General features: G+C 39.0%; 1 protein-coding gene across 5 annotated transcripts in view; it reads left to right on the top strand.

The window, feature by feature from the left end:
- Window positions 1–7,636: 7,636 nt before the first annotated feature.
- The window catches only part of scml2 (Scm polycomb group protein like 2), a 106,669-nt gene continuing 91,238 nt past the window's right edge, over window positions 7,637–23,067 (top strand). For 2 of the 5 annotated variants that reach the window (XM_020529817.2, XM_048602702.1), the window contains exon 1: window positions 7,639–7,764. The gene's annotated coding sequence lies outside the window, so the exon portion shown is untranslated. Of the gene's footprint in view, window positions 7,765–23,067 lie in introns of all 5 variants that reach the window. The other 3 variants (XM_048602704.1, XM_020529888.2, XM_048602706.1) reach the window with 3 other exon arrangements.

Raw genomic sequence — 23,067 nt, 5'->3', positions numbered from 1 at the left:
TGTATCCTTCACAACATGAAGCAATAATATAAATTAATAATTTATCATTTTTAATGCATTTATTAAACAATAACAGTATTGAAATTCATATTTATGACAAAAGGATAATTAGACTTGCTTGGAGCCAAACCAGTCAATTCAGATGTGATGATGGAATTCAGGTGTATTGTTTCATTTCATCTGTCCAACTTCAACAGTACACATTTGTACAGAACAGCATTGAAAGCAATATATTTGGCGCATGTTTCTAAAGGTTTGGTTAAAAAGATTATACTCATAAATTTACTTACTAAGTGAATTGAAAAGTGTGATTCCTACAGCTTTACACCTGACATTCGCACCATTCTGATTAATCTGCAAACCAAAAGCAAACCAATTTTCAGTATATGTTTATTGAGCCTGTTGACACATGTATACAGTATAGTTCTGACCATGTTTAGAAAATTCTATTCATCAGTGAGCCTGGGGCTGAAAACAAAGTAATTTAGCAATTTATAGACAGCATCAGCATATTGTTCCCTCCATCTCAAGCCTTTCATTTTCTCTTAGCTTTTTTGCTGGATACACTCCTTTGCAATCTGTCCAATTGTTGTCTGAGCAATAAACCTGCCATTCACAAAAAGGCAGATCATTTTTCTTTTTGCTTTTTTCCAATTGTGACAAACAATTTAACAGCAGCTTTTAAATATTATGAGAGGACTCTCACTTTAATTTCTGTGATCCTGAGGCTGCTGGTCATTGCTGGGGTACAATTCTTAGAACATAAATAGTTCTCTAGTACCTCAGGCAAGTGGCCATTTGCTGCTTCAAACAGATGTGTAAACATAAAGGCTTAGAAATTTGATCATGTTGTGCTCCTTTGCAAACACAAAATGGGGACCAAATGATCGAGGATAACACAATTTGCTCAGGTTACAAAGACGTTGTGCACCAGGAGGATCATATACTAGTCAAAATGAACCAGAATAAGACCTCAGGATTCAAGGTCTCATATATTGCACTCAGACAGACTGATTATAAAATCTGAGTTTTATAGTCACAACTGTTGGCTGGACAGTTTTTTTTTGAAAGTCATTTACAAACTTGTACTTAAATATTCAGGATTCATTACTTACCTTGATTCAGTTGCAGATATGCTACTGAGCACTATACAAACCAGTCATTTGAGTACAATAATGTCTTTGTTTTGATGAGAAGAATACTGGTACCTTAGGAAGAATGTTTGGCTCAGGTTCTGGACAACTCAAAGCCAGACATTGGACCTGCTGGTAGCAATATCCAGGTCCTCATTTAACTAAGTACTTTGGGAGCAGAGAAGTGCAGTTTGATGTTCTGAGTTTCATCTTCATTCACATATTTATTGGGCAAGATCAGGTATGAAACAAGACCATAAACAGAAAATGCTAGATATTCTCAGATCAAGCAGTTTCTATGGAGAGAAACAGGGTTAATATTTCAAAACAAGACAAGCAGAGAGAAAAATTTACACACTCAAATATCTCACTCTTTCCAAAAAGGATCATTGTAGTAATTTAGAAAGTAAGACATGCTCCACTCATGCTAATAAAAATCAAGGCAAACAACCTTTTTTTTGCAGGTGGGAAACAGAGGCTCTTCATTAGTTTCTAACTAATATAGTAAATACATTGGTCACTTTTTGAATGTTTCTCAATGGAAGAGTCATCACATTGGGGACATCTGAGCTCATTTAACTATCGTATCCAATAATTATTTGTCACTGTTATCTCAAGAAGAAATAGAAGGACTGCATTTAAATAGCATATTCCATAATCACAGGATGTCCGTTTATAGCCACTAAAATACTATTTGAAGTGTAGTCACCATAATGTATGAAACATGACAGCAAATTTGCACACAACAAGCTCTAAGAAACAGCAGTGTGGTAATGACCAGATAATCTGTTTCTGCAGTTTTGAGTGAAGAATAAATATTGGCCAGGACACTGGGGACAGCTCTCCTGATTTCCTTAATTGAATAGTGCCATTGAAACATTTACGTCTACCTGAGAACAAGGTCTTCGTCTTGTGTCTGATCCAAAAGAGAACACCCCCAAAACACTCCATTGCTATTGCTTTGATTTTTATGTCAGCCTTGATTTTTGTGCTTAAGTTCTGAAATGGGATGTGAATCTACAATCATCATCTGTCTCAGGAGCAGGAGTACCACTAACTGAGTCACAGCTCATGATCAAATGCCTGATTCTGCTTGAAAGTTTAAGCATATTGCATCATTTTTGCTTTCTAATCTGGTGACATGCCACAAACTGATGAATAATGTATAGTTGATAAAACTTCGAAGGAAAAAGCAAATTTTGGTTAGTTCAATAAATATTCTGATCCACTCTAGAGTAGTGTGAATCCTTTCCTGCACATGGTACTGTTGAATTTAGACTTACCATATCCTCCAAAATAGTTTCAGTAAATGCCAATAGCCATTCTTTCAAACTAGTAAAAGAACAAATAAAGTCAATAATCTAATGACACATCAGCAACTCCTTAGAAACATTTCCTCTTTCAGGAATTTATACCACCAATTCAAAATGCCAAATTGCTGTGAGCTATAAAACAGGATCCTTGTCTTTCAATGGTATTCGGTCTAATTTCCACAATAAACAAGACCTTGGAGGCTAAATACCTCAATATATTATACTGAGCCCTAGTGCAGCTCTTTGATTGTTGAACTAAAGTTTTGAGTTAAGAAATAATTCTAGCTATTTCTTGGATATGATGGACAAAGTGAAGAATACGTCATGGTAAATTTACAAAATGAATATTTGCAATATCTGTGTTTTCAAAATCTAGTAATTTGTAGATCAGCTCCATAAATTTGACTTAAATGTACTTTATTTCAGTAAATGTATTTCAATGGAAGCAGAATTTTGTAAATTAATAAGTTATTTCAAATTTGCCCAAGTTTGAAAATAAAAGACCTCATCTATCTACATTTCCTTAAGATTTTGATATCATTTAAATGACTTAAGCATATTTTTCTGAAAGTGACCAACTTTTTCTCCCCCACTTGCTGAGTGCTTAGAGTCATAGAGTCATACAGCACAGAAATAGATCCTTCAGTCCAATCAGTCCATGCCGACTAGAATCCCAAACTAAACTAGTCCCACCTGCCTACATTAACCCATATCCATCCAAATGTTTCTTATTCATGTACCTATCTAAATGTCTTTTAAACATTGTAACTGTACCCACATGCGCCACTTCCTCTGTATGTTCATTCCACATGTGAGCCACTTTCGATGTAAAAACATTGCCCCTCATGTTTTTTTTAATCTTTCTTCTCTCACTTCAAAAATACGCCCCCTATTTTTGAAATCCACCACCCTAGGGAAAAGACCACCTGCCTTATGATTTTATAAACCTCTATAACGTCACCCATCAAATCCCTGGCACCAGTGAAAAAATTACCAATCTATCCAGCCTCTCCCCATAACTCAAGATCTCCATTCCCAGCAACATCCTGGTAAATGTCTTCTGAACCTTCTCCAGCTCAACTTCCTTCCTATAACAGTAAAGAACTGCATGCAGTACTCCTGCATGCAAGTCCTGCCCTTGTTTGTTTTACCAAAATGTAATACCTTACATTTAATTTATTTCCTGTCAATTATGTGAGATTATATACATCATGATCATTGATGTGATTAAGGAATCTGCAGGCTGTCTTTTCTTTCTTTCGATGAAAAGTGGACATTGTTAACAGTGATGTAATCTAAGCAGAAAAATAATGATGCTGTGGTAATCACATAGCAATGAAATCCCTTTTGTGCAAATACAGATTGTAAAAGAGCAAAAATGTAAATGTTACAGATTTGTTACAGGCAAATCACAAGAAACTTATTCAACAACAAACTCGCATTCATATAACACTTTTATTGCAATAAAATATTTCATAATGCTACAGAAGGGTTTTATCAAACATATAAGGAGATATTTGGACAGATGACCAAAGGCTTACTCTAAAAATGCATTTAAAGGGCCATGTTAAAGAAAGACAGGAGGTTGAAAGAGGTTTAAGAAGAAAATTATGGCTTTGGTAGCAATGGTAATGTGTAGAAGGACAGAATTGGATGACTGCAGATATCTTATGGATTTTTAAAGCTATGAGAGGTTACAGTGAAAGGGAGAGTCATGTTCACATCAGGAATCGAAAGCAAGGATGAGTAATTTAACATCGAAGTATTGTTTAATTGCAACCAGTGCAGATCTGGAAGCAGAGGGGTGCTCGGTAAACACAATTTGCATTAGGACACAGGCATCGGAGTATTGGATGAGTTTAAGTTTATAGAGGATGAAAGATGGAAGGTTGTTCAGGAAAGTATTGGAATAGTCAAGTCTACGTAACAAAGATATAGATAACAACGTTCATCAGGGAAGAACTGAAGCAGGGAAGAGCTGGGCAACATTTCAGTGATGGAAACTATTTCCACTGCAGGAAGGTCAGTAAGAAGAGGATACAGATTTAAGTTATTTGGCAAAATGGCCAAGTGAAATGATAATTCATTTTGATGAGTATGATTACTTGAATGGACTGCGTATGTGAATGCAGATTCAACCCAGAAACCCACAAGGAGGAAAAGTCTGCAGAGCGACAGGGGAAAAGAAAATCAGGCAATGGCACTAATTAACAACTCTTCCAGAGAGGTGGCTGAGGCACAATGGTCAAATAGTTTCCTTCTACGATCCATGAACCTGGGAAGCTTCTTCAACCTCACTTCAATGTCTGATCTTTACTGAAATGGACTGCAATCAAGAAACTCTTCACAGACTACTGACAGGAGAGAAAGGACTGTAGAGCAGGAACCCTTTGAATCTTAAGCAACAGAGGATGCTAAAATGGGTTGGTTCTAGTATCTTTGTAAGGATGAATTATAATAGGTTTACTTCCATTCCTCATCTGCAACTAACAGCAACAAATCGTATTTATATAGAATCTTGAATATAATGAAATAACGCAAAGCACTTCACAGGAGCACTATAATACAATGTATCATACCAAGCCACAAAAAAGGACATATGACCAAAGGCTTGGTCAAAAAGGCAGGTTTTAAGAAGCGTCTTAAAATAGGAAAGCCAAGGCCAAGAGGGAATTTCAGAGTATGAGGTCCAGACAACTGAAGACACAGCCAAAAGAGATGAAGCAATTATGTTTGAGAATGCACAAGACAGGAGAATTACAGGCGAACAGATAGAGAAAAAGTGATTGATGAGATTACCGTGATGCAAAAGTGATAGAGGGATTTGAAAACAAGGTTGATAATTTGAAAATCAAGATGTTGCTTGACTGGGAGTTAAATTAGATTGATAAGCATAGGGTGATAGTGGTATGGGACTTGATGTCAACTAAGAAATAAGCAGCAAAGTTTTGGATGATTTCAAATTTATGGATAGTAGTATGTGGAAGACATGCTAGAAGTGCCTTAGAATGGTCAAGTCAGGTCAAAGGCATGGACAAGAGTTTCAGCAGCAGATGAGTTGAAACATGCAGAAATTGTGCAATTTTACAGAAGTAGAAAAAAGCAACATTAGAGATAGTCCAAACACGAGGATTGTAAGCTTATTGCAAGATCAAATGTGAAAAGCTTGCAAACAGACCAGCTCATTATCAGACTATTGCCACGGACCAAGTACAGAACAGAGTTTGGAGTGGAAACCAGAAATGTCAACACTCTTCCCAATATTTAATTGGAGAAATAGCTTTTAACTTGATTCACCAAAAGTCAACTAAATTATACTTCATATGTGGATGACATTAGACACTGCATGCACTACCAATAGTTATTTATCTATATAAACTAAAATGAACTCAGCAATCTGCACTCCCACTTGAAGGCAGCATAATCAGATGCAGAGCTATAAGTACTGACTTTACCACACACTCATCATGAAAGGCGATTTCCTCTGAGTGGGTGAGGGTCAATTAATTTATCATTTGAGATTTTGACCCCACATTTTCTCCTCAGCTAAACTGAAAATAAAAGATGTACTGATTATAAGTTTTCTTCCCTCACTGAAAAAGGGCTTTTATTTTGACAGTGGTGTAAGAATGATCACTTCTTTGGTCTGTATTGAAATAAAACATTGTGAAAATATTCAGATATGACATTATTAAGTGTTGTCTAGCGTAGACTACTCACAATCAGAGCAAATTTGTTTAAAGCACCAACTTTCAAAACATCCTCAAAGCACCAAATCTTTGTTAAAAGTGAGCTAATTCATGCTTCAATCAATGTTCCCTTTAGTAACAGAACTGAAGTACAGTGCACCTTAGAGACATAAGGTAATTTTGTAAAAGCTGGGTCATATGTATAAAACTAATTTCCTAATAATGCCTCTTTTTCTAATTTGTTTTTACTTATGAATGGGTTACCCATCTCAAAATAGCTTCAGACCAATTATACATGGTATTGGCTCAATATTAATTGGGCTTGTCATATGAAGCATTCTTGAAAAAAAATCACAGAACAAATTAGTAACATCTTATTAGTTTTTATTGTCCTGTTCACATTTTTACATATATTTGTTGAATCAGTTAATGTTAATTATATTGCTTATTGATTCCCAATTGTGATGGAAACTAAGACAAAGTCTGAATTGTTTGCTTCCTTGACGGGGAGAAGTGAATTGTGTCTTTAGCCTTAGACTTAGATCGGTTGGTTACTTTGATCTAAAGAATTAATTGCCCCATTGTGAAAACGTACTTGTTCAAGTAAATGTGCGATTGCTTTGTTGTGATTGACATTCTGGAAATTAAAGCATGTACTCAGTACAATATATTTGGTGTTTACATTCACGAAATATTGTTGGATTTGTTGTGATAGTCTCTTATGCGAATCAGATAGTTGCATGATAAATTACTAGAAAACAGAAAATATAAGTTTCCCAAAACCAGAGCTTTTGATGCCCTTCGGGGTAAAGCGTTGACTACTTGAGCAATCAAATTATTAGAAAAACTGTCCGTTAGAAGGGATCATGATGTTAGCTCAGTTTCAACCCGGAGAAGTTTGTCAGAATTCTGATCGACCTGAACAAAATAAGCTCTTTTCATGAACGGTTGTGGTTTTTGTGGTAATTCAAAGAGTATTTGTCTGTGTGGTGTGAAATGACATGCAATCCACAAAGCAGACTACGCCAAGTAGGATAATTGTGACAGATGTCTGTGGAGGAGCACAATAAAAGGTACTGCTTCTGGATCATTTAAATTAAAACAAAAGCCCGTCCTGTTGGCTGGCTCAGACCGAACTCAGTACAGAAAACTTTTAAAACGCCATAAAAACAAATATGTTGGTAATTTCCAAACACTTTTTTGCAGCAAGTCTGTCATTTTAGTTACCCATGTTAATTCAGACATTGTGTTTCCTGGTTGACTGATTCCAGGTGAACTGAAATGCATTCATTACCTCTGCACTTGACTGGGAATTCGGCTGCAAACAAAGAGGGTGACTGAAAATCATCTTGCTCGCTGCATCAAATAGAAATACGTGCTACATTCTTGCAATCAAAGAGTAGACGGGGTTGGTGCGATGGGATTAGCGCTCAACTTGCCTCCGTCTGATGTTCTGCTGGCTGTGAGCTGTCGGCACGTACAGTCCGATCCTCCCTTCGCCGTCGCCGCCGCCACGACTCATCCGTGCACGCGATGCCCCTGACGTCGCGGTTACGCAGCGGAACATGGCGGCTTAGTAGAATCTGCGATAGCGGGGCTGAGCGGCTCTCAGCGACTTTTACACCACGGGTGAGTGAGAGCGACTGCGGCTGGGAACGGTTTCAGTCGATCGTGTCCGACGAGACGGCCTTTTTGGTTTTTTTTTGGTTTCGCAAGCTCGCTTCCCCTCTCGTCGCGGTGTGAGGCAGGAGGAGGGGAGATGTTTGGGTGAGTCGCAAGTCCCCCGACGTTGGACGGTTGAGCTCCAACTGCCGCCGCTCGCGCCGGACTGTGGGGAGGAGGGATAGTGGCGCGCGGCGCAGCTCGAGCCCCTGGTCCTGCGCCGGGTCGGGCGGCGACATTTGGCTTCACGCCCGCGACTTGGGCTCCGCTTTCTCACCTGTTCGGCTCCTTCAGCGCGGATCGGACAGCAGGAGCCCGGAGTTCCCAGCTCTGGGAGCAATTGGAGCTTGGGATTTCTCGGGTTATATTGGTAGAGCGGTGGGGTTGGAGGACGAGATACTGAAGTTGTGGATTCCTTCACTGCATGTCGCGATGTGACTATTGTTTATAGTTCTGCGTTAACTCATTATCCTCCACCTGCACCCGCCTGTTTCCCTTTCCATTTTGCTGATCTCTTTCTCCTCATCCTTCCACCCGCCTCACTCAATATTTTTTTCCGTTTCCGCACTGCGAGCAGCATGGTTTTACTATTGAAAATAATGCAACGATTCTAGTTATAGGTATAAATTTCGGGCTGTGCAGACACTGAATGTTGCATAGATTATAAGAAACTTGTGGTTTCAGCATTGTTTCTAGGCCTTGGGGAGTACAGTATTTGATTTGGGTTACTCGATCTGTTCGCAAGAATGGTAAGAATTTATCTCGACTGCGACCGCCTGCCCTCCCTAGATCGTTCGACTTTTCTCAGTTTGTATCAAACCATATTGAGAAATGTTTTTTCCCAATGCCAGTCTAGTTACAGCGTGAATGGAGGCTGTTCTGTTCTCTTTCTCATTGCTTGCTGTAAAGGAGCAATTGACCTGATGCCAATCCCCTGCTTTTGCTTCTGCACTGTCTTTTCCAATAATCCAGTTTTCTTTTGAAAGCCTAAATTGAGATTGCCTTCACCACACTTTGATACAGAGCATTCCAATTCCTAACCACTTGTTGTGGGAAAAGGTTTTTCTCCTGTTGTCATAGTTTTTGTTTGCTCATCTTAAATTTGTGCCCTCTGATTCTTGATCCTTCCATCGATGGGACCAATTTCTCCATATGCCACTCTTAAATCATCTTTTCTATTACTATCTACATAAAGTTCTCCATTCTTGGAACAATTGTTGTGAATCATTGTCGAAAGTCTTCACAACGTTCCTGAAGTGTGACCATCAGAAATAGCATAATACTGAGTTCAAAGCAGCCTTTTTTTTTACAGATTTAACATTATTTCCTATTAACATAGCCACGAATGCTGTATGCTTTATTAACCATTCAACTTGCCCTGTCAACTTCAGTGATTCATGCATACGTACCCTGCCCCACTACTCCTGCACTCCCTTCAGAACTATACTCAATATGTGTCTCTCTGCATTTTTCCTACCACAGCAAATTGCTTCATGCTTCTCTGGATTAAATTTCACCGGCTGCCCATTCCACATGTTTGGCTGTGTCCTTTTCAAAGTTCTGTTCTTTGTTCCGCAGTTATCACTGCTTTCAAATCTCGTATCATCACGTTTTGAAATTGTGCCTGGTACAACAAGTTTTAATCATTGCTGGAAAAACTCAGCAGGTCTGGCAGTATATGTGGAGAGAAGGCAGAGTTGATGTTTTGTTTCGAAGGAGTGTCCCTGGACCTGAAACATTAATTCTTTTTTCTTTCCATCAAAAAATTCCAGCAAGTGATTTGCCCTAATAAATCCTAACTAACTTTCCTCAAGTAACCTACATTTGCTTGAGTGATGATTAATCTTGCTGATTGCTCCCTACCATTGAAGTTAAATTGACTGGCCTCTAATTCATTAGTTTGTCAATATCTTTTTTTTGAGCAAGGTCGTAACATTTCAATTCTTGGCTGCTAAAGACACCACATCTGTGGAAATTGGAGAATTATGGCTAATGTTTCTGCAGTTTCTGCTGTCACTTGTCTCAGTATCCTTTAGATCTTCTCAGGTCCACAGATCTCATAATCTTGAAGGACAGACAGCTTATCCAGTACCTCTGTTTATTCTTATTATCTCTCAGCTGCGAAGTACTTGTTTAATGCCTCAGCCATGTTCCCTCCCTCCAGATGTAGGTAGGTCCCCTTTTTGCACCACCATATAATCCTTTGACTGTTTAGATGCTAAAAAGGACTTTTGGTTTCTCTTTTATTTTGGTTGCCAGTTTCTTCTAATACTTGGTGTCTATGAGTCTTTTTTTTTTCACTTCTCCTTTGAACTTAGAATATTCGACCTGATTCTCATCAATGTTATTCACCTGACATCTGTAATAAGCACACTTTTCTTTAAATAAATTTCTATCTCCTTTGGGATCTGGATTTGTGTGCCCTACCTTTCTTCTGTAGAGTTATAACCAGACAGTACTTGACCTTTCTCATTTTAAAGGCAATACTTTACTCAGTTACAGTTTTATTTACTATTTCTTTTTGGTGAATGCTAGGTGCATTATTGACCCAATGCAGTTACCTTTTCCTAGTTAATGATTCTTAGTCTGGATTGTTCCTTATCCTTTTCTACAGGCAACTTAAACTTTGGCACAGTGATCTGTGTTACTGAAATATTTTCCTTTTGACACTTGATTCATTTGGTCCATCTTATTCCGAAGAACCAGGTCGAGCAATACCCATTTTCTTGTTGGACAGAAACACACTGCTGTTGAACTTCTGAACACAGTTCAGGAGCTCTTGCCCTTCATACTACAGCAATCTGGTCTTTATTCACGTAATTAAAATTCCCATTATACCTGCTGAGTAATGTTCTACGTCTGCAATTTCCTTGCAGGTTTATTCCGCTACACCTTTGTTCCAAGTTGGTGATGTATAGTCTACATTGAACCTTTTTTGTTATTTAGCTCTAGACAAATAGATTCATTTTTATGGCTTTGGTGAACCAAGAAGAACTGGTAAATTCTCCGTGGTGGCCACAATCAACACAGCAAGCAACAGGCCATTGGGCAGTCTCAAATTGCTATTTGTAGGAGCTTTCTGTGTACAAGTTGGCTGTCTTGTTTTCTACATCGTAACATTGTGATGCTGGTATCGGCAATGTCCAACATGTCTGTTTTGATTTTGGCTTGATTAAAAGTCTTCACTATCTCAAATTGTTACAATTCTGCTTACTTTGTGTTTGAGTTATGGTTACTTTTTGCTTCAAGCATTCTTGGGGAATAATAAAAATATAGGTACAGTACTTAGTAATCTCATGTGAAATATCACTCTTTCATTAAATTTAAGGCATCTTTATTGTAAACAAGTGCCAGTGCCTTTAATGCAAATATAAAAGGGCATGCATAGTTGGTAGAAACTGAAAACCGTTGTCTACTTATTGACTTGTTTAGAGCTGTAAAAAATTTACATCAATGTATAAGGAAACTTGCAGATTCCAGGAAAGATCAATTCAAAATGAGCCAATTCATCATTAGTGTAGAGAAGTATTATCTTGAGTAGGAAAATTGTTGTTGGGAAATTTTCATTGTGAATTTCTGAAGTCCCTTTCATTGCAAGAACATATGTTATTTGTTTAGGGGTATTTTTTTTTGTACTTCAAAGAAACATCTGTGTGTGTCTAACTGATGTATAATTTTTCATGATGCAAATGTAGATTGGAAGCCTAGATCTGATGTCTATATTACAGTTTTGTTTTGAACTTGTTCAATGGAATTCATTTAATTCCATTGGAGAGAGGGACAGAGTTTGTGTATCCAGGTATTAGAAAAAGGTAGGAACTTCGAGATTTCTGGAGTAGTTATCAACTTTTCCAGTCTTTGGAAGACACATTGTATGCTAAATGTTATTCAATTTATCAATTGTAGTATTTAAAGAGCATCTCTTTTTGTTCTTACTTAGCCATCAATTAATATATTTCTAGAGTAATATTTTGGTAATCAACAATTATGTTGAGATTTGACAAAATTTGATTTTGAAGCCAGCATTCTGATATTTGGGTGTTTGTAGATTTAGTTCTGAAGCTGTGTCTCTGATTTTGTTTTGCGCCAACAATGGGTTTGGTTGTCTGCCTGCTAATAGTGTTTTTGTAGTATCTTTGGCTTGTTTCTAGTTGTGGTCTGAATTGCATTTTTGGGGTTCCATCATGCAATGATTAAGATAAAATTTTAGTTTGTATATAGAGTTTCCTTTATTCAAGCTAATTATACATAAACTCAACATAGAATTTGTTACAATTTAATAATGCTTTTTTGCTTCTATTTGAGTAAAGGAATGAAGGCAGCCAAGTCTTTTATTGTGGTGTATTTTTTCCATTGTAGCTTGGTGATGAAGAATCTGAGTTCAGTCCCTGTAATTGTTTTTGTTGAAATGATCTTCTGAGAAAGGTGAAACAGAAAACTCATTACTTGATAGAGTTGCAAATTTGTTTGAACACAGTCCAGACATTGTGAAACTAAATTACAGGAATAAATGCTGTGATGGCTCGAAAATGGTGTTTTTTTTTTTGACAACCTATTCTTTTTATTTGAGATGTCAGTTCCTAGTCAGCATAGTTTGGGCATTTGGCCATCCACACAACATAATAAGAGGCAGTGTTCAGGAATGAGGCTGACAGGGTATCTTGAAGGTTGGGATATGATAATGACCTGGAGGCAGGTGTTAGCTTTAATACTTGAAACATGCACAATTCACAGATAAGATATTTGGGTACCACCCGACCAGGACTGCAGTGAGAAGAGTTGTCCAATTGACCAATTGAAGGGGTAAACTCGAAGGCCTGAGAGAAGTATAGGCAAAATGATTTCCTGAGATTAGTGTCAAGGCAGTTGAAATTTGCCACTCAATTCAGAAGGAAGAATCATGATGAAGGGAAATCAGAGGGCAGGTGACTTTAAATGTTTTAGGAAATTATAAATGTGTTAAGTGTACAAAAAAGATCCATTGTTTATGTTGTGCATGTGTTTTGGGCTATCATTTCTAGTGTGCAGCAGTTTCAGGGATGTCCGGTCACACACAATGTGACTTCTGCTTGTTAGTCTGAACAAGATACCTGCACAGTCAAGAAGAATTAGTGTTATTCTGTTCCTGATCCTGTCTTGAGTGGTCAGAGAATAGTGCAACAAAGTTGGTATTATCTGGTACATACTGCAAATGCTGATAAATCAGAAATGCTAGTTAACAAAACAAATACTGATTTTGATAGTAACCATGTATATATGAATAATTTAACCCTTGTCAGTATTTATTGTGCCTGGGGAGCCAAATGTGATGATGATAATAAACATGGTTGAATTAATATTGCAAAAGAGGTGATCATAGATAATTAGAGCATTCATTACCTTTAGTTGTGTTGTCATTCAAAGTTGTATAATTTCTAGTTGGAGCTTGTCATTATATTGGAGTTCTGGTGTTTATTGTCACGTGTGTACATCGCCACCTGGAAGGTATATGTGACTGGGGGGCAATAACGATTTTGGTTGTTGGAACTTTCTGAATTACATGGTGTCAGATAAGATTAGTAAACTACAGTGTGGTCGGATTTTCAAATTTGACTTCCAGGACTCACCCATTCCTGAAGAGAAATAGTGTCCAAGGTCCTTGCCAACTTTCTAGGAACTTGAAGGCCGTGATTATTAGTTTCATTGCTTTGTATAACAGCTGTCTAGGCTGCAGAATCAAGCAGTCACAGACTTCATTGAACCCAAGCCACGAAGATCTTGAAAGTCAGGTTTCTCACATTAGAAACAATTCAGGAAGTTGAATTTGCACTTTGTCCTGCACAACAATTCTGTATTTTGTACACATTACACAGTTCAATGGTTCTTGTCCGCAGGGTTCTTTGAGATGAACCTTTTGGCTGCACTCCTTGATCTTTCTCCAGGTACTTTTATCTGCTTTCAGGAGGCACGTGGTGGCTGATTCATGTTTACCATGGCTCTGACTTAAGGGTGAAAAGCCACAATGACTGATGAGGGAGAATGAACTGGCTTTCTTCAGGTTTTTTTTAAAACTGTCGAGATAAGGGATGGTTCTTTCCTTACTGGAGCTCTGATGGCTTTTGACTAACCATGCATCCAAACATCCGAACATCCAAAAATTGTTCAGCTACCTGGGAGCCACTTTCACAGTTGTTGATAGGCAGAAGGCCTTTGTCAGCATCAGTGTGTCACCTTTCTTCAAGCCAGTGAGCTACTTGTTGCTGACTGAATCTCCATTTGTGTGCAGTCCTTGGCTGTAGTTCATCTGCACTTAGCCGTTGCCCACTGCTTGAACAAATTGCAGTGTAAACAGCACTTAATTTGTTTTTACAAGTTCTGCCAAGACCAATTCCCTTGTCATGAGTAACCCACTGAGTTAAGAGATTTTCCTTTTTGATACAGTAATGAATTGAACTTGATGGAACAATGCTCTGCTACATTATTGAAGTCTTTTCTATGAAGACTATTTCAGCATGTAGTAAGTGTTTGTTGCAATGAATAATTTATACGTTGCTTTATTCAAATGGAGACAGCAAACATGATTTTTTTTCTCCTCAAATGTAAGTATGTAGTATGCTGCTGTCATGTAAAATATGCATGGGGCAAATTTAACCTTATTAATGAAACTTGTGAACGGTATTTTACAAAGTTTGTGAAGCACCTTTTGGATGCTTTCCTGAAGGATAATCAAAGGTGGAAAAGAATGAGTGACAAGTCAAAAAATTATATTCGTGATAATGTTGGCAAAGTCTGGTTTAAAGTTTGTAGCTTGAAGCTACATATTAAGGGAAGAGAAGGTGATGTTGCACATTGTCAACTTGATGAATGACCAGTTCATGTTTTGTAATGTTGATTGAGAGAGAAAAACATTAAGGTTTTTGAGTAGATTTGTAGCTCGGGTTGTGGATGTTGTGGTTGGTTGGCTCGCCGAGCTGGTGTGTTGTTCCACAGACATTTCATTACTCTGCTGGGTGCTATCATAAGTGCAGCCTCCAATGAAGCGCTGTTGTGTTTTCCCGCCTGTTAATTACACTCTGATGTCCGTTGAGCTGCTTTATCTCACTTTTGGTTTTCCATCGTAATGGAGCGTATATGGGGGTCTTGCTCTATGTATTTATTGATGGCTTTCTTAGTGGAGAACCAGGCCTCCGGGAATTTCCGTGCTTGTCTTTGCTTCACCTGTCCCAGGATCTAGGTGTTGTCCCAATCGAATTGGTACTTCTCCTTTTATCCATGTGGATGGAGATGAGTGAGCATTGGTCGTGTCTTTTTGTTGCCAGGCACCCATCACATCAATTGGTGAAGGAGTTACAAAGGAGACTAAAGCATCTTGTCAGCAAGTCACCCCACTCAATCTACTCAGCCCAAGAGTTCCTCACATCCATCAAGGATGTAAGAATAGACGACGATCAGACCATGGTATCATTTGATGTTACTGCCCTATTCACATCGATAGACATACCACGAGCAGGAGAAACACTGGCAACTCGACTCAAACAAGAACAAGACCTGAGTGACCTCATCTCCACAGACAATATGCTGAAGATACTGAACCTACGCCTCACTACCCACTTTACCTTTTAACGGCCAAATATGTGAACAGATCAACAGGACACCCATGGGATCACCAATCTCGTGACAAATATCTGAAGTGGTTATGCAGAGACTCGAAAGCATGGCCCTTCCGCTAATCCAACCGAAACTATGGATACGATATGTGGACGACACCTTCTTATTAAATGGACCAAACTAGAGGAGACACACGAACTAATAAACAACACCCTCACCGGGATCAGATTCACCAGAGAAGAGGAAAAGAACAAACAGCTCCCATTCCTGGATGTCATAGTGGAACGCAGGACCAATGGGAAATCCTAACAAGGGTACACAGGAAAGCCACACACTCTGACCAAGTACTGAATTTCAACAGCAACCACCCTATGTTCGGCACAACATCGTGGGCCAAAGGGCCTGTACTGTGCTGTACTGTTCTATGTTCTATGTTCTAACACACACAAATGAAGTTGTGTGAGAACATTATTTAAACGGCCAACCACACACTGCAGAAGAAGAGTACCTGCCCCAAGTACTCAAGGACAACAGATATCCGAAAAACTGCGTCGGAAGATGCCTATTATACGAATGACACCAGGAAGGTATCATGCTACCTTACATCAGGTACACATCTGACTGACCACAAGACTCCGACCACTGGGCATGAGAGAAGCACATAAACTCATATCAACCCCGTGCCAACTGTTCACCCGACCCAAAGACACTCTATCCACTATGGACAGGACCAACGTAATATACAAGATCCCCTGCAAAGACTGCGACAAACATTATATTGGACAAACAGGAAGGAAATTAACCACAAGGGTACATGAACATCAACTGGCAACAAAAAAAATGATCAATACTCACTCATCTCCATCCACATGGATAAGGAAAACCACCAATTTGATTGGGACAACACCAGGATCCTGGGACAGGCGAAGCAGAGACAAGCATAGGAATTCCTGGAGGCCTCGTTCTCCACTAAGAAAGCCATCAATAAATACATAGAGCGAGACCCCAAATACACTCCATTGCAAAGGAAAACTGCAAGTGACGTAACCCAGCTCAATGGACACCAGAGTTTAAATGACCGGTGGGAAAACACAACAGTGTTTCATCAGAGGCTGCACTGATGATGTTACCCAGCAGAGTAATGAATCGTCTGCGGAACAACAAACCAGCTCGGCGAGCCAACCAACCACAAGAGAAAAGCATTGTTCAGGATACTGATATCACTTTTTTTAAAGTAGTACCATAGGATGTTCTGTAGGTGTTTTAAGCATATCACATTTCATTCAAGTAGAGTACTTGCATTTATATTGTATATTTGATAATCATTTATATGTCTCAACACAGTTTGCAGCCAATTAACTACTTTTGAAGTCTCGTCATTGCTGTCATGTTTCCTACAACAATATGACAAGAATCTCCTATAAATCACAGTGCAGCAATGACGAGGTTATCTATTTTTTTGAGAGTTTTTTTTTCTGCTCAGTGAGGGATAATATCAACTTCTACTTGTCATTGAAATACGTGTTTTCGGAGACTGTGCAAGCATTAATGGACCTGAAATGTGGCAAGGCAGCAGGAAATGCCAACCTTGCACCAGATTTTCTAGAACATCTCTACCTCCATGTTTGTGTCTGTTTTATTCTGTTTTGTAAAGAATCATTAGCTCAACCTCACTCTGGTGTGGTGTAGGGCGTAAATCGTTGCCACTCCAAAATTTGGAAAAGATTTCTTATTGGTAACCAGTTGTTTACCAACTTCACTACTGTGTGCACATTAAGAAATTAAGCACCTTATCTTGCAATACTCCTTTCCAGATGAAGAGACCATTGTTAATGCTAACTGAGGTGGTTAGTGCAAGGGGTACAGAGACATACTGGTCAAACTCTGGCACTCAGCATCTATGCAGAAATGACTTTCACAAGAATCTGACAATGGGATCACACAGCTACAACGTGATGCAGTCCTGCTTCTGAAGCTGTCAAGACCGCTTTGTACCTGTGGTGGGACAGTTGTTGAAATGCCCCTTTTTTGTAGCAGAACAAGAGAGAAGTGCAACAAGGAATTTGGCCAGTGGTCTGCCAAAAAGTTTATTCGTTGTTGGATGTAAAGTAGGTCAGGATAGTGTCCTTGGCCTTAACATTTTAAGCTGCTTCATTAGTAATCTTCTATCCTTCAGGGTGCAAATGGGGATCTTCACTATACAACATCAAGCACCATTGAGACTCCTGATTACACTAAAACAGCCAGTGTCAATGTATCGCAAGATCTTGGACAACATTCAGGCTTTGGCTGCAAAGTAGCAAGTAACATGTGCTTCACAGTGCTAGGCAGTGAGTATTTCCAAAGGTAGAAAATGTTGAACCATCACCCTTTGCCAACTTCCCCTCTGTCTGCATCTTGAGGGTTACCATTGACCAGAAACTGAACGAGAGCAGCCATACATATTCTGCAGTGTGAGCCTCTCTACCTCACTCCCGAAGCCTGTTCACCTTTTATATGGTACAAATCAGGATTGCATGTTGCATGAGGGCAGCTTCAACAACACTGAACAAGCTTGGCACTGTTTCAGACAAAGCAGCATGCTTGATTGGCTCCTCATCCACCAATTTCTTTGTCACCACACAGTGGCAGTAGTGTACCATTGACAAAATGTAGTTTAACAATTTAATAGGTTCTTTCAACAGCACTTTGCAAACCTGCAACATCTATCATCTTGAGAAACAAGAGCAGTCGATACGTCCAATCAGCAGCATTTTCAAGTTCACTTCCACATTATCCTGACTCTAAGCTATATCTTCACTATCACTGGGTCAAAATCCTGCAACTCTCCGATTTAGTCCTGTTGGGTGTACCCGTAACACATGAAGTCCAGTACTTCAGTATAGCTATCATCGTCATTCTCTCGAAGGCAGTTATAGAATGGCAACAAATGCTGGTCTAGCCATCAATGCTCACCCCTGTGAAATAATTCTTTTTAGAACAGAACTGATGGCATGCCTTAAGTGAATATTATTGGAACTGAAGCTTCAGGAAAGTCTCCCCTCCTCATTAAAATAATACTTAAGGATCTTTTGTCCACAAATGAGAGCAGGTAGGACATTTGTTTAACATTGTAACCAAAAGGTAGCAACTCTAACAGTGCAGAACTCTATCCTGCACTGGGGTGCCATTCTAGATTTTCTGCTTGAGTCACAGTAGCTTTCCATATCAATACCCTGCTGAAACCCCTCCTCCTTGATAGTATCCTTTTAAAACTAAGCCATTGTCATACGGACAAAAAAGTTTATACAGTGAATTTGGCATTATGCCAAACTTTGTGGTTATTCTCTTGTGAAATGCTACATTAGATATGTTATACAAATGAAAGGTGTTCTCTTGTACATCTGTGACTCTTAATACTCCTATCTAAAGCCTTTATGCAATTATTGCATAACAAGTGGTGTTGAAAAGCTGTTTACACTCGGACACCAACTGGGTTTATATGTTACCAGTTAATCTTAAAAAAAGTCTTCCCACCTCACACCACCCTTATGACTTAAAACAGGTTTGTGCAAAATTATTCCTTACTTTAAAACTTGAATTCTCAACCAGTTCAATGAAACCTTGAAAAAGATCTGAACTGGCAGACAAATAATAAATACACTGTGGGAGTTCTGGGTAGAATTTTGTTAGAAAAATAATGCTGTTAACACTTAGCATTAGTGCTATGCAAATCAGCCAGAAACTCCAAGTAATTAAGTTATTCTGTGTTTTGTAAATCTCTAGAACTTTGTTCCTTTTCGCTTCCTGTTACTTTATGAATTTAGTACATTTAATTGTTAATCCTGGCACAGCAAGTTAAAATCTGGTAATCAGCATAACTACCTTTTCAACAATGTGAGAATTGTTAATGTAATATTAATCAAACTCTGTTGTCCTAGAATGGCAACATTTGAAGTGCTAATTTGACATGTCCCATAGGATGGGACTGTTTTCAGATGTGTAGTCTAGGGAAACTTTACACTTACTTACTGATATAAAGCATGGTTTGATCAGTTAATTTAGCTTTTGCTAATGTAACTATTTTAATTGACAGCGTTATTGTGCCATTTAGTCTTTGCTTACTTGGATTCTAAGGGATATGTGTCTGTAAAACTGCATGTGCATGTTAGTGCTTCACCTTTTAACAACATGGTGTTAAATTTAGTTACTGTAATATAGCGTGTGGTGAAGTCCACATGTCAAGTATCAAGCAGGCAGTTAAACTGTTTGGATTACCAAATCGTGGCTTTGAATCACCTTCTCGTTTTTGGTTTATGATTTCTTTTGTTAGCAATGACTGAAATCTTTGTTCGCAGAACTGGGTTGGTGGTTTTCAATTCAGTTCTTTGTAGGTGTTGGACCAAAGTGTAACACTTTCTAACTGGCAGCCTTGGATTGTAAGGTGGCAAGTATGAAAATGTTGTTTAAACTAAAGCAACATGTTGCTCACTTAAGAAGTTGAGGCACATGAAAAAGTGACTCGGGACCTGTGGTTCCCCAGGGTTTCTATGTTTTTGCCATATAATTACTGGGTCATTGTAGAATATGAATTGAGTTGGTAGCCAACTGCAATATGTGACTACCAGGGTGAACTTTACGTATCTTGATTTTTTTTTTGGTGTGTAGACTGGGTGACCACTTTGCAGAACATTGACGTTCTGCTCACAAAGAAAGCCCTGAGCTTCCAGTTGCCTGCCACTTTAACACAGTACCTTGTTTCCTAACCAACATCTCTTTCTCTGGCTTGCTGCAGTGCTCCAGTGAAGCTCAACACGAGCTGGAAGAACAACCCCTTATTTTCTACTTGCCCATACCTTAAGATCTGTCTCCCTAATTGAAAGGTTGAAGAAGTTGCACCATAAATGCACCGGAATTGTTTTTGCTGTTCTGCTGCCACATCAGAATCATTGTGCAACTACTCTGGTATTTGGCTGTAGTCTGATCACTTTGCTCATCAAAATCACTTAATACGTTTTTAAGTAATGGTGGGCCCAGAACCCTGTGGCACACCACAGTGACGGATTGCCAACCTCCACCATCACCAGCAACCCCCACCCCTCCCCCAAAAAATAATTCTGCTATTAGCAGCAGTCAGGAAAGGAAAAATCACAGCTTGACATCTTCAAAAACTTAAAACACTGACCGTATCCAAGTGTCAGCATTACTCAGAACACAGATCTGCGTTCCATGTACAGTTAAGCGTGAGTTGTGACATGAGCAACAATAATAATTACATGGGGTGTACAACTTGATCCTGGCACATAGCTGCGTAGGAACAGAAATTGGCCATTCACTCCCTCAGGCCTGACACTTAGTTCAGCGTCTGCTTTCCACTCCATTTGCTCTCCTTTACTTTATTTATCTTGCAAACAGAAATCTATCAAGCTTTTGTGAAATCCCAATTAATCTGCATCCATAGTCTTAGTATAATATTAGATTATATTTCTAGCTAATATCTATGGCTGCTTCAGTGGGGAAATAGCCTGTGAATGCAGTTTTGAATGCACTAGGATTGCAGCCTTACTCTGAATTACAGATCTTAGTATCAATAGTAATTGTGAAGATTTTTACTGCAAATGATGTTGTAGAGTCATCAAGTGAAAATTGAAAGGACAGTTTTTAATCTGTGCGTTTTGATGATTTGACTTGGCTCCATAAGTGAAAGATTTTTTGATGTTTAGGAGCTAATATAGGTTGTAATATGAATGTTGTGTGCATTGATCCTTGTCTTTTGCAAAATGGCCGGTGCTTTGTTTTTCATTTACTTCCTGCTCTCTTCAGACTTTAAGTACCAAGAGTGTGTACTAAAGACTTTGTCGGTGCACATTCTCTGGTTGGACCATGTGGATTCATTTCATGTACATTTCAGACAAGCCAGATGCTCCTTTTAATGACTGAAATGTTTGACACTGCGCCCTGGGAAATTAAGATGAAAGGCAGAAAGATGAAAACCATGACTACGCTGTACTTTTCATCCTCTTCAATTTGAAATGAACTATTAAGAGACAGCTGTTAAGTAAGATGACGCAAGCTTTTTTAAATTTTTCTTTGACTTGATGATTGGTAATTCATGCTGCATTCCTTAACCTGGCTTAACTGATATGATGCTGAGTACCTTTATATACGTTTTACTATGTAAATGCATAACATAACATAAACTAGGTACTGAAAAAAGCACTATCAACTGTTTGTTAATTAGGTGAATGAAGGACAGGTGAGTTAGTGCAACACTATGGATTCGCTTCTTTATTTAGGAACTCGAGTATCCTTGCTTTTATCTTGTGATGCCAACGCTAGCAGACATATATGCTGGAAACGTCCGGTGGAAGTAACAGTATGGAACCTTCTCAGAAGTAACATCACAAATAGCTGGCAGCATGGAGTGAGCGAGTGAAACTATCTCTCTTGTGGAGAAAATTGAGAAGGCATGATCTTCAAGTTAGACCCTTACCTGCCAAATGGGAATTCTGCTGCTATTTACTTTTAGGTGAACAGCTTATAACATCTAATCGGGTTGATTAGAAAATATCACACATTTCTGGAGCAGGTGGAATTTCAACATGGATCTCCTCTCTCAGGACCATGAGTGAACAGCTTTTAAACTGATCCAGCTGACAAAAATTGGCTTAGCAGCTGTTTCATCGCACTGATTAGTGTGTGACTGTGTGGTAGACTGGAAGGCACTGTGCGGACCTGGTTCTGTGTTAAATATAACCTTTAAGCAGCCAAGAAATGTTAAAACATACTACATGTGGAAAAAATGGGTGTTCACAAAACAAAATTTTAGAGAAAAATTTTGGAGTGAATTTTTGGGAGGGGCATGCCAACAGGCCTGTACACAGTCTCAAATGAAGAAATGAAATGAACAAATGGAAAACGTACAGCACAGGAACAGGCCCTTCGACCCTCCAAGCCTGTGCCGACCATCATGCCCTAATTAATCTAAAAACAAACCTGCCAGTTTTCGATCTGTATCTCTCCATTTCCCTCCCTATTCATTTATCTATCTAGGTGCCTCTTTATAAAGTCTTCAATGTGCCCACTTCCACCCCCTGTTCTGGTAATGCATTCCAGGCTGCTACCACACCCTGCGTGAAAAACCTCTATCGCGCATCTCCCTTAAACTTTCCCCCTCTGACCTTGAACCTGTGCCCCCTTGTAATTGAAACTTCAACCCTGGGAAAAAGCCTCTGACTATCCATCCTATTTCTGTCTCTCATAATTTTGTAGACCTCTTATCAGGTCTCCTCTTAGCTGCCGTCTTTCCACTGAAAACACTCCTAGTCTCTTTAACCTTTGCTCATAGTCAATGCCCTGGAGACCAAACAGCATCCTGGTGAAGCTTCTCTGTACTCACTCTCTCCAAATCTTCCACATCCTTCTGGTAGTGTGGTGACCAAAACTGCACACAGTACTCCAAATGTGGCCTAACAAGGGTTTTACATAGCTGCAACATGTTTTGCCAACTCTTGTACTCCATGTCCTGGCCGATGAAGGCAAGCCTGCTATATGCTGCCTTAATCACCTTGGCTACCTGTGTTGCCAAATTTAGGGAACTGTGGACCTGCATGCCCAAATCCCGGTGAATGTTAGTGTTCCTAAGGGTTCTGCCATTTACAGTATAATTCACACCTAAATTTGATCCTCCATAATGCATCACCT

The sequence above is a fragment of the Rhincodon typus genome, chromosome 11 (assembly GCF_021869965.1).
Source record: "Rhincodon typus isolate 14 chromosome 11, sRhiTyp1.1, whole genome shotgun sequence".
NCBI classification, from domain to species: Eukaryota; Metazoa; Chordata; class Chondrichthyes; order Orectolobiformes; family Rhincodontidae; genus Rhincodon; species Rhincodon typus.
This window is presented reverse-complemented; position numbering and strand designations above follow the sequence as displayed.